Source organism: Urocampus carinirostris, chromosome 5 (genome assembly GCF_059441175.1).
Source record: "Urocampus carinirostris isolate Australia breed hairy pipefish chromosome 5, RoL_Ucar_1.0, whole genome shotgun sequence".
NCBI classification, from domain to species: Eukaryota; Metazoa; Chordata; class Actinopteri; order Syngnathiformes; family Syngnathidae; genus Urocampus; species Urocampus carinirostris.
The window spans coordinates 33,050,735-33,061,558 of record NC_142353.1 but is presented as its reverse complement, the minus strand read 5'-3'; positions in this window follow the sequence as shown (position 1 = coordinate 33,061,558).

Below are 10,824 nucleotides of genomic sequence, written 5' to 3'. Positions count from 1 at the left end.
AAGGACAGAACAATTACTGTATCCAGTATTATTTAAAAATGATTCAAACAAGAGTCTCTAAAATGTTACCATAAACCAAATCTTGATAATTGTCTAAAGCAAGGGTGTCAAACAGGCACCCCGTGGGCCGGCTTAGGCCCGCTAAGCCGAAGGAATCAAATCTGGCCCGCGAGACAACGCTCAGAGAGGCGCAAGAGAAAAACGAGCTGTAGGTTGAAATGTGTCCACTTGATGTTGCCAAGGCCAGGTGTCTCTCACAAACGCTGGTCTTGTATTTCTCTCTCCCTTTTTCTCTCTCTCTCTCACTCTTCCTCCTTTTTTTCTTTCTCTTTCCCCCTCTTATTATTATTTCTCTTTATATCTATTTTGTATTTCATGCTCTCTCTGTCTCTCTCTTCCTCCCTTTTTCTCTTACTCTCCATCTCTCTTTCACTCTCTGTCTCTCTTTTTCTCTTTCTTTGTTGTCTCTGTCTTTTTATCGTTTTTTGCTGTCTCTTCCTTTTCTCTCTCCCTTGCTTTCCCCCGCTCTCTTTCTCTCCTCTTTTTCTCTTTCTATTTCTCTTTGGTTTCCTCTTTTTAATTTACCCCTTTCTTTTTCCTAATCTACAGGACTGTCTCAGAAAATGGGAATATTGTGATAAAGTTCTTTATTTTCTGTAATGCAATTAAAAAAACAAAAATGTCATACATTCTGAATTCATTACACATCAACTGAACTATTTCAAGCCTTTTATTATTTTAATATTGCTGAATTTGGCTTACAGCTTAAGAAAACTCAAAAATCCTATCTCAAAATATTAGAATATAATGAAAAAGTATACAAGTAGGCTATTCAACTAATCACCTGAATCATCTAATTAACTCGAAACACCTTGCGAGGTTTCCTGAGCCTTAAAAACACTCAGCTTGGTTCAGTAAACTAAATCATAAGTATGGGGAAGACTGCTGATCTGACTGCTGTCCAGAGGACCATCATTGATACCCTCCATCAGGAGGGTAAGACACAAAAAGAAATTTCTCAAAGAGCAGGCTGTTCACAGAGTGCAGTTTCAAAGCATATCCACAAAAAGTCTGTTGGAAGGGAAAAATGTGGCCGGAAACGCTGCACAACCAAGAGAGATGACCGCAGCCTTATTCTAATATTTTGAGATAGGATTTTTGAGTTTTTTTCAGCTGTAAGCCAAAATCAGCAATATTCAAATAATAAAAGGCTTGAAATAGTTCAGTTGATGCGTAATGAATCCAGAATGTATGACATTTTTGTTTTTTTAATTGCATTACAAAAAATAAAGAACTTTATCACAATATTCTAATTTTCTGAGACAGTCCTGTATTTTGTTTCTCTCTCTTTCTCTCGCGCTCTGTTCTTCTCCCACCCTCTCTACTTTTCTCTCCCTCTCTTTTCCCTTTTTCTTTCTCTTTTTTTCTTTCTCTCTCATGTATTCGTCCGGCCCCCGAGAGAATGTTTGTTCTATCGTGTGGCCCCCGACTTAGAGTTTGACACCCATGGTCTGAAGCAACAACACAAGGGAATTTGCAATTTGCAATTTGAGATGCTATCCAAGTTCTGCGCTTGTCTTGTTTTCTTTTAGCAACAATAACCATGTTTAACCACAAGAGGGCACTCCAAGACCACCCTATGTTTCTCAAAGGCAGAACAATTACTGTATGCAGTATCATTTATCTGTAACTATATCCTCTGTTCTTCCTAGTATATAGAGCGCACCTGATTAGAAGGCACACTTTCAAATTTCCAGCCAATTCTGAAGTTTGCCTCATGAAACGGAAAATATATATTTTTTCTAAAGATGAAATTGAGAAAATCACTAGTGTATCTTTGGTTAAAAAACACAGAACTAACGTATAGACAAAAAATATATTCACTAATATGTGTAAAAAATCTCCAACCACTAATGGGTATTCTTTCTTAACAACTGCTTAACCATAGTTTTTGGGAAGAGCAAAAGGATTTGGGTTTCACATGCAGAGCAAAACCAAAATGTCGACGTAACCTTCCGAAAACCGTTCCAACGCTTGAATTCACCATCGCTAATATTTCATAGTCATAAAGGCGCTAGCGTGCGTTATAAAGCTGGCCACGCGATGCGGCCCCCTTTTTATTTGGAAATAACATGCAAACGCATGCTATTACTTTTAAGTGGGAACATTAAGTTTAAAGTGGGAGTAAAAATAGATTTTTGCATTTTCCAGCCGAGTGCTAAGTGTCGCGTTAGCCAATGCAAACATTGATTTTGGCATTGTGGACGCTTGCAGGTGATTAAAAATGGAGAAGTTGGCGGCTGGACGTTTTCAGCACCAAATAAAGTCTGTTTGGTTTATTTGGACTGAACTTACTAAACTATCAATTCGCACGGTTATTCTCCAGACTTTATTCATGCTGAATAGTTTGAAGTGACTCCTTCAAGTCTACAGCTATTAAATATGAATTATTTAAGTTTATAATTGTTGACTGCAGCTTAAACAACGTGAGCTGTTTATTTAGGGTTCGTACAGGTGCTTGAAATCCTTAAAAATGCTTGAATTTTAATGTTCTCAAGGTTTTAAAAGTACTTGAATTTGGCTTGCAAATGCTTGCATTTGTTGCCATGTTTCTCGGCAGCCTGACTCATAGGAACACATATTAAATGAAGAAAAATAAACCAAGTCTGCTTAAAAATCGCAAGACGAAAAGCAGAGTTTATTCGGGCGCATCTAAGAGATGCACGTATTTGCACACGCATCATGGATGAGCTGACTGAAGCTGCCATGATGACACAAGCCAGGAGATGGCGGCAGAGTAACAAGTTCCAAATTCCATACAGCTTTAAACTTTGAAAGAATTGACTTTCCTTGGCTTGCACCTACTTAAATACATAGTGTTAATGAGATCAATAATAATGTTAACAACTATCTTTTGATTTGATTTTATTATAATGTATTATTTATGCTTAGAATGATACTGTAAAAAATGGAAAATTGTCTTTGATAGTCCTTCAAAAGTGCTTGAATTTAGCCATGAAAAATGTACCCACTCTATATTATAATTTAATTATTATGTATTTTTTAGTCCGCAAAAGAAAAAAAAATGTACTTCTAAACTAGCATCAAAAATAGTTGGAGCTATTTTAGAATGTAGGTCCCCAAATGTAAACCCCTTTACTATTATGGTTCTTTGATTCAAAAAGGTTCCCGACCCTATTTGATAGAAATTTTTAAAAAGAAGTTTCAACAATTATATAAAATAAAGCATGATTTTTGCATTGTTTAATACCTCATGCATCCATTCAATATGGTTTGTGTAAAGAAGAGACAAGCCCTTTATTTTGAAAAGAAAATGGAATAAGAAAGCTTGATGTGGTTGAGAAAAAGGTCTGAATGCCTTTTTTCAGCCACTTTATACCACGGAGGAGGACCTCTTGAAGCACAAGTCTGAAAAGTAAGTAAAACCTCACTTTATTTACCCTTATAGAGCATATAATTTTATGAAATATTTTTTGTACAAAACAATACAGGTTACTTTTACAAGCCTTAAACATACTTGTATAAACCATACAAAGTATAGCACTGAAGGAACTAACAAACAAATTCAACTTACGAATGACGGTCCGGAACCTAACTTGTTTGTGGATCGGGCAGCGTCTGTACGTCGAAAATACATTTGGACCAACTTAGATGAAGTAAACGCAACAATATCAGTAAAGTTTACAACCAATATTATAATATACTTCCAAACTACTACCAAAATATTGTTTCACTGTGGCTGTTGAACTCTGCTTTTGCTAAGATCTGTAGCGTGTGTTTGACACTCACACCTTTGAACAATAATGTTACCTGGGAGAAGTTAATCCCATGCTCCTAGTTTCAACCTATTCCAGTAATTCTCATTTGAGATTTGTCAGCCTCCATTTTCCACTGCGCACACTTTCAAGGTCTGGACAGGTTCTCCATACAGTATATGGATTGATCCAAACCTTCCTAATTGTATGTTTTGTTTTCCCACCACCAGGGGGAACAACAGAACCGGACATCATGGAGCAAAAAATTCCCATCAGTGTGGGAGTTTCTTAAAAAAAGAACAACAAAAAGGGAACATTTAGATCGGGGTTAATCAAAGACTGAGTGAAGTAAGAGTGTCAACAGACTTAATGCGGCCGGCCCGTGTGGGTTTCTGGAGCGTTCCCTGCTGTATGGAGAACGAACGCTTGAATGGCAGTCTGGCCTCCGACTCTGAAAGGGTCACAACGCTCCAGTGAGCTGAGCAAACCTTTGGTTAGCTTGGCGCGCTTGCATTTATTTGTTAAGCAGCTAGCCTCAAGTGCTCCCTATGCTCACCGGCCGGTAGTTGTGATGACTCTCGTCCATGCGCTTCGTATCGTTACGCGTTTACATTCGCTTGGTTGTTTTAGTGCAGTGGTTCTCAACTGATATGACTTCAGGACCCACCGTTCCACCTTAATGACTTGTTTCCACCCATCCATTATCCGAACCGCTTATCCTCAGTAGAGTCGCGGGGGTGCTGGAGCCCGTCTTAGCCATCTCCGGGCAGTGGGCAGGGGACACCCTGAACCGGTTGCCCGCCAGTCGCAGGGCACACAGACCCAGACAACTCACTCACTCATTCGCACTTGGGGACAATTTGGACCGGCCAATTTACCTGACTTGCATGTTTTTGGAATGTGGGAGGAAACCGGAGTGCCGGGAGGAAACCCACGCAAGCACGGGAAGAACTCCACACAGGAAGGTTTGATCTCACGACGCTCCCCTACTTACGTACATTCGAGTCACGAAAAACTAAATACAGTTTTTTTCGGGATGTCGAAAAATATCCGGACATTGCTGTAAGTTAGATTTTGTATTGTGCACCTTTTTCCGAGTACAGGACAGTACTGTAGTGCTTCTTTCCGCTGCTACCGGTGTGTGGTGCTGTGAGAACTGACCTAGCATCCACCCGAAGAAGAAATCCGGCTTCCTCTTCCTAGTTCGTGTGCACATATACTCTACTGTAACTCTGGCGTGTTTAATATCTCTAGCATCCATTCAATATGGTTGGTGTGAAGTGTAAAGAAGCGAGCTCTTTCTTTTGAAATGAAAGTGGAATAAAAAAGATCGATGCGGTTGAGAGAATGGCTTTTTTTTTGCTTTTTTCAGCCACTTTCTACCACGGAGGAGGAAGTCGCCTAACTCTTGAAGCACATCTTACAAAACTAAGTTAAACTTACTTTATTTATGTTTATAGAGCATATAATTTCATGAAAGTTTTATTTTTTACAAATCAATACAGGTTACTTATACAAGCCTTAAACATACTTATATAAACCTTAAACATACAAAATATATCACTGAAGCAACTTACGAACGAATTCAACTTCCGATCGTCCAGAACGTATCTCGTTCGTAAGTAGGGGGCAGCGACTGTGTGTGTGTGTGTATATATATATATATATATATATATATATAATTAGGGTGAGAAAAATAAGTAATTGAACACCCTGCTATTTTTCTAGCTCTCCTTAGATATCCTGGAGGGGTCTGAAATTTTCGTCATAGGTGCATGTCCACTGTGAGAGAGATAAACCAAAAAGAAAAATCCAGAAGTCACAATGCATGATTTTTTTTAACGATTTATTCATGTGATACAGCTGCAAATACGTATTTGAACACCTGTGCATCATCTAGAATTCTGACCCTGAAAGACCTGTTAGTACGCCCATTAGAAGTCCACCTGCTCTTCATGTATCATCCTGAATCAGATGCACCTGTTTGAGGTTGTTAGCTGCATAAAGACACCTGTCCAACCCATACAATAAGTAAGACTTTAACTTGTAAGATGGTGAAGACCAAAGAGCTGTCCAAACACCTCAGAGACCAAAATGTACACCTCCACATAGCTGGAAAGGGATACGGAGCAATTGCCAAGCAGCTTGGTGAAAAAAGGTCCACTGTTGAAACAATCATTAGAAAATGGAAGAAGCTAAACATGACAGTCAATCTCAATTGGAGGGGATCCCCAAGATATCACCTCATGAGGTTTCAATGATTTTAAGAAAGGTGAGGAATTAGCCCGGAACTACACGACAGGAGTTGGTCAATGACCTTATAATAGCTGGGACCACTGTTTCCAAGGTTACTGTAGGTCATACACAAAGACTTTATGGTTTGAGATCATGCATGGCACGAAATGTTCCCCTGCTTAAACCAGCACATGTCAAGGCACGTCTTGAGTTTGCATATGACCATTTGGATGATACAGAGGAGAAAGTTTTGTGGTCAGATGAGACCAAAATATAACTTTTTGGTCATAATTCCACTAAGGGTGTTTGGAGGAAGAAGAATGAAGAGTACAATCCGAAGAACACCATACCTACTATGAAGCATGGGGGTGGAAACATCATGCCTTGGGGGTGTTTTTCTGCCAATGGAACAGGACGAATGCACTGCATTAAAGAAAGGATGACTGGGGCCGTTTATTCAGTCAGAGCATTGAAGATTGGTCGTGGCTGGGACTTCCAACACGATAACGACCTAACTCACACAGCCAGGAAAACCAAGGAGTGGCTCGGTAAGAAGCATATCAAGGTTCTAGCATTAAAAATGTACTGAGTTCGGCTTATAATCAGGTACACTTAATATTTTTAATTTTTACGGTTTATAGACTATGATTGCTTTTTGTTATGATCACGCCAATCAATATTATTTAATAAACATATTATCCACACTACGATTGCAACACACGTTCTGTCTGAAGCAGAGCAGTGAGAAGAATAGTTCACACGAATGGGAGTCTGGATTTTGCAGGGGAGTCGGTTCTAAGCACAACACTTTTAGACAATCACGCTTCTTTTTTGGACCTGCTTTCAAATGTTAGCTGTCAGCGTAGCTTTTAATTTTTGATACTTGTTTAATTTTTAGTTACATTTGTTTAAGACCTGTTAGAATGAAAATTTTTCAGGAAGAAAAAAAAGGCAATTTGATGATTTTATAGTATCTCCTTTGCAGAACAAAGGTTGCTAATGTTAGGGGAGCTAACGCTAGCTTGATTCAATCTATCGCTTTATTAAATCTCCTTTTTACAACAGGAGAAGCAGAGGAAGTATACAACCAAAAAATGAGTAAAAAAACAGCTTAAACTAATATTATAGAGCATATAATATTCTAATATTAGCGGGTTTACATAATTCATGTTAGCACATACCTAAACCACTACGGGATGATTTCTGAATTGATTTTAAACAAGTTAACTATCCATCTGTTTTTCATGATAATTGTTCTTGATATATAAATATATAAGAAAAAATAAAAGACAACTATAACTGAGTCAATCAAAAAAAAATGACAACTTAAAAGATCAAACTTAAAACGTGTTGAAAAGACGCTAGTTTCACCCAAAAGATGTCTTTATTCGGTTGAAAATTGAAAGTCGAAAAAAAACTTAAGACATTGAAAAGAAGACTTTGAACCATATTAGAAATTGTAAAAGTAAAAACAAATATACAACCTAATACACAACACTTTTTAGATCACGTTACCAAAATAATGTTGGACTGTGGTTGGTAAACAACTATTTTGCTTACGTGTGCTAAGCTAATTAGCATGTGGTTGCCACTCTGCATTTCAACAAAAATGTAACGTTTCTCTCATAACTACCTACCAGGGAGAAGATAATTGCATTTTCCAAGTTGCAAACTATTCCTGTAAATCACAGTTGAGATTTGTCAGCCTTTATTTTCCGCTGCGGTTTGAGACGCTACTAGCGCGTCTTGTTTTTGCTGTCGCCATCGCAACTGCTTGGAGAGTCGCCGCGTGGGTTTAATGTGGGCCGATCCTGCTATATGTAGAAATAAATGTGTGGATAAATGAATACCGACAAATATCTGCCATAGAAATAAAACACATCAATAAATCACGTAATACCTAAATATACCAGATAAATGCTATACCTTCATTTAATCATGCATTTTGTCATTTATTCTGGTATTTATTTTGTTGTGTAATTTGACACAACAAAATGTTATTCAAAAGAAGAGGCGGCCCAGTTGTCTTTCACCTATTGGTTGATCAGTGCTGAACGATCGGTGCCCTCGCCGAGCAACCAATAGGTGAAAAGCTCAGCTTGTTTGACCCGCCCTCTCATTTGAATACTATTTTGTTGTAAGAAAATGCACAACTAAATACACGACATAATTAGCGACAAAATATACAATGAAATAGATACAGAAATAAATAACAAAATAAAAATTAAATGACATTAAAAATACATGATACAATACACGACAAAATACACCCACATAATAAATACCGAAAAAAATGCAAAAATCCCAATAACAGACGGAATGCAAGACAAAATACACAACCTAATAAATAAAAAAAGAAATCACAAAATAAATGACAAATATCAAAATCATTTACAAAATACTGGAAAAATACAGGAAAAACTGTAGGACAAAATGCAAAACAAAATAAGCGACCAAATGCAGGAGAAATATCAAAACACATGACAAAATACATGTGAAAATACATGAGAGAACTTTAGAATTTGTGCAACAAAATAAATAGCGAAATAAATGACAAAATACACGCCCAAATAAATAAAGAAATTAATTACCAAAATAGATAAATAAATGAATGACAAATGATGAAAAACTTAACAAAATACACAACAAGTAAATGACAAAACATAATACCAAATGCACGACAAAGCGCACGACAAATTAAATACAGACATAAATGACCAATAATGACTAAATAAATACCAAGATAAATGACAAATCAACTACAAAATATTTACCAAAATAAATGTCAAAATACATGACAAAATACACAATTGAAAAAAGAGAAAATAATTACTGAAATAAATGACAAAATAATTGACAAAATATCAAACTAAACTAACTAACTCTGCTCTACTTATGAACAAGTTCGTAAGTTGAATTTGTAAGTCACTCCAGCTCTATACTTTGTGTTTAAGGTTTATGTAAGTATGTTTAAGGCTTGTATAAGTAACCTGTATTGTTTTGTACTAAAAAATAAACATTTCATAAAATAACATGCTCCATAAAGATAAATAAAGTTAAGTTTAACTTAAATTTTGGAAGATGCGCTTCAAGAGGTCCTCCTCTGTGGTAGAGAGTGGCCGAAAAAAAGCGTTCCAACCATTTTCTCAACCGCATCAATCTTTCTTATTCCACTTTTTGCTTCTTCTTTCCACTTTACACCAATCATATTGAATGGAAGCACGAGATATTAAACAATAAATATGTCAAAGTTCTTAGCATGCTGGAGATACAGTATAGAATGTCTAGACACGAACTAGGAAGAGGAAGTGGATTTCTTCTTCGGGGCGGATGCTGGGTGAGCTCTCACAGCGCCACACGGTGGGAGCGGCAGAAATAATAACTACAGTACAGTACTGTCCTGTACTAGGAAAAAGGTGCTCACAATACAAAATATACCACTTACAGCAATGTTGAAGTATTTTTCGACATCCTGAAAATAATGTTCATCTCTACCATTGTTCGTAATTTGAATGTTCATAGGTAGGGGAGTGTCTGTACCCCACAAAGGAAGTGAAAAAAAAAAACGAGAAAAAATGACAAAATAACGTACAAATATATGAATAAATGGCATTTATGTCACAAATTCAGGTTTTAAGTGATATATTCATGTGTTCATTTATGTATATGGCATACTTTTGTAGGTATGTCCAGGGTTGGGTAAGGTTACTTTAACTTGATTACTTTCAATTAATTTTGGATTACTCCAATAACAAATATGCTAATAAAAGACAAAAGAAACTAAATGTGAATAAAATGATGACTCACAACACGTGGTAAGCTTTCTCTCCTGGCTTTGATCTCTTTGATCTCCGGCAAAACGAACATAAAATGCGACAGAAACAAAATGAAAATAAATCCAAACAGCTTGCCAACATCATTTTTGCCGTTCCATGTATTTCGTTACTCCCCAAGCCTGCACAAAATTTTGTAATTATATTCATCTTTAATTTCTTTTGTCTTTTATTAGCATATTTGGTATTGGAGTAATCCAAAAGTAATTAAAAGTAATCAATTTAAGTAACCCTACTCAACCGGGTTGGTCTTTCATAGACAGAGACTGTACTTAAAAGTGCACACATTATTCTGGCGTCCATAAAAAAAATGCCTCCAGAGAGTAAAACTGTTACGCCTCTTGTTGCTCTAGGAAATTTTTGAAGGTCATTTTTGAACATCTACCAAACATTCTCAATCCGCAACACATGAATGCATTCACAGTCTCCGACACCTTCGAAATAACCCTAAATTATGGTCACACGCCATTCGCGTTAGCTTAGCGCAGGCTAACCCGTCCCGCGTCTTCGATATCATTATGTCGGCAAATTACACGCTTCGTCTCGGGACTCGTTTGATCGGACGTTTTACAATGTTTTTATGTTTTTATTTTGCGTCTTCAAAATATGAAGCGTGCTCGTGCGCCAGCATAAATTTGGCTAACCGCTTTAACTCTTGAATTCGCGCCCCCGCGGGAGGCCAAAACCAACATTTCCCGCTAACGTCGGTCTGGAGGAGGCGCCTTCAAAACACAGATGCGTCATGCTAACGCAAAACAGGGTGCTAGTATGCTTGTGAGTCGACCAGAAAACTTTGAAAGTGCATAGGAGAAAAGCAGTGATGTTTTTCAACAACTTTAAAGGTTAGCTAAGGTCCTCTAAGACGGACCAACCAAACAAAGATTTGTGTATAAAGGCCATAGGAGAAAATTAGGGATATTTTTTAATAACTCGAAATGTTAGTTAGCAGGCTAGCTGTTGCGTTTTGCTAAGTTCCTCCA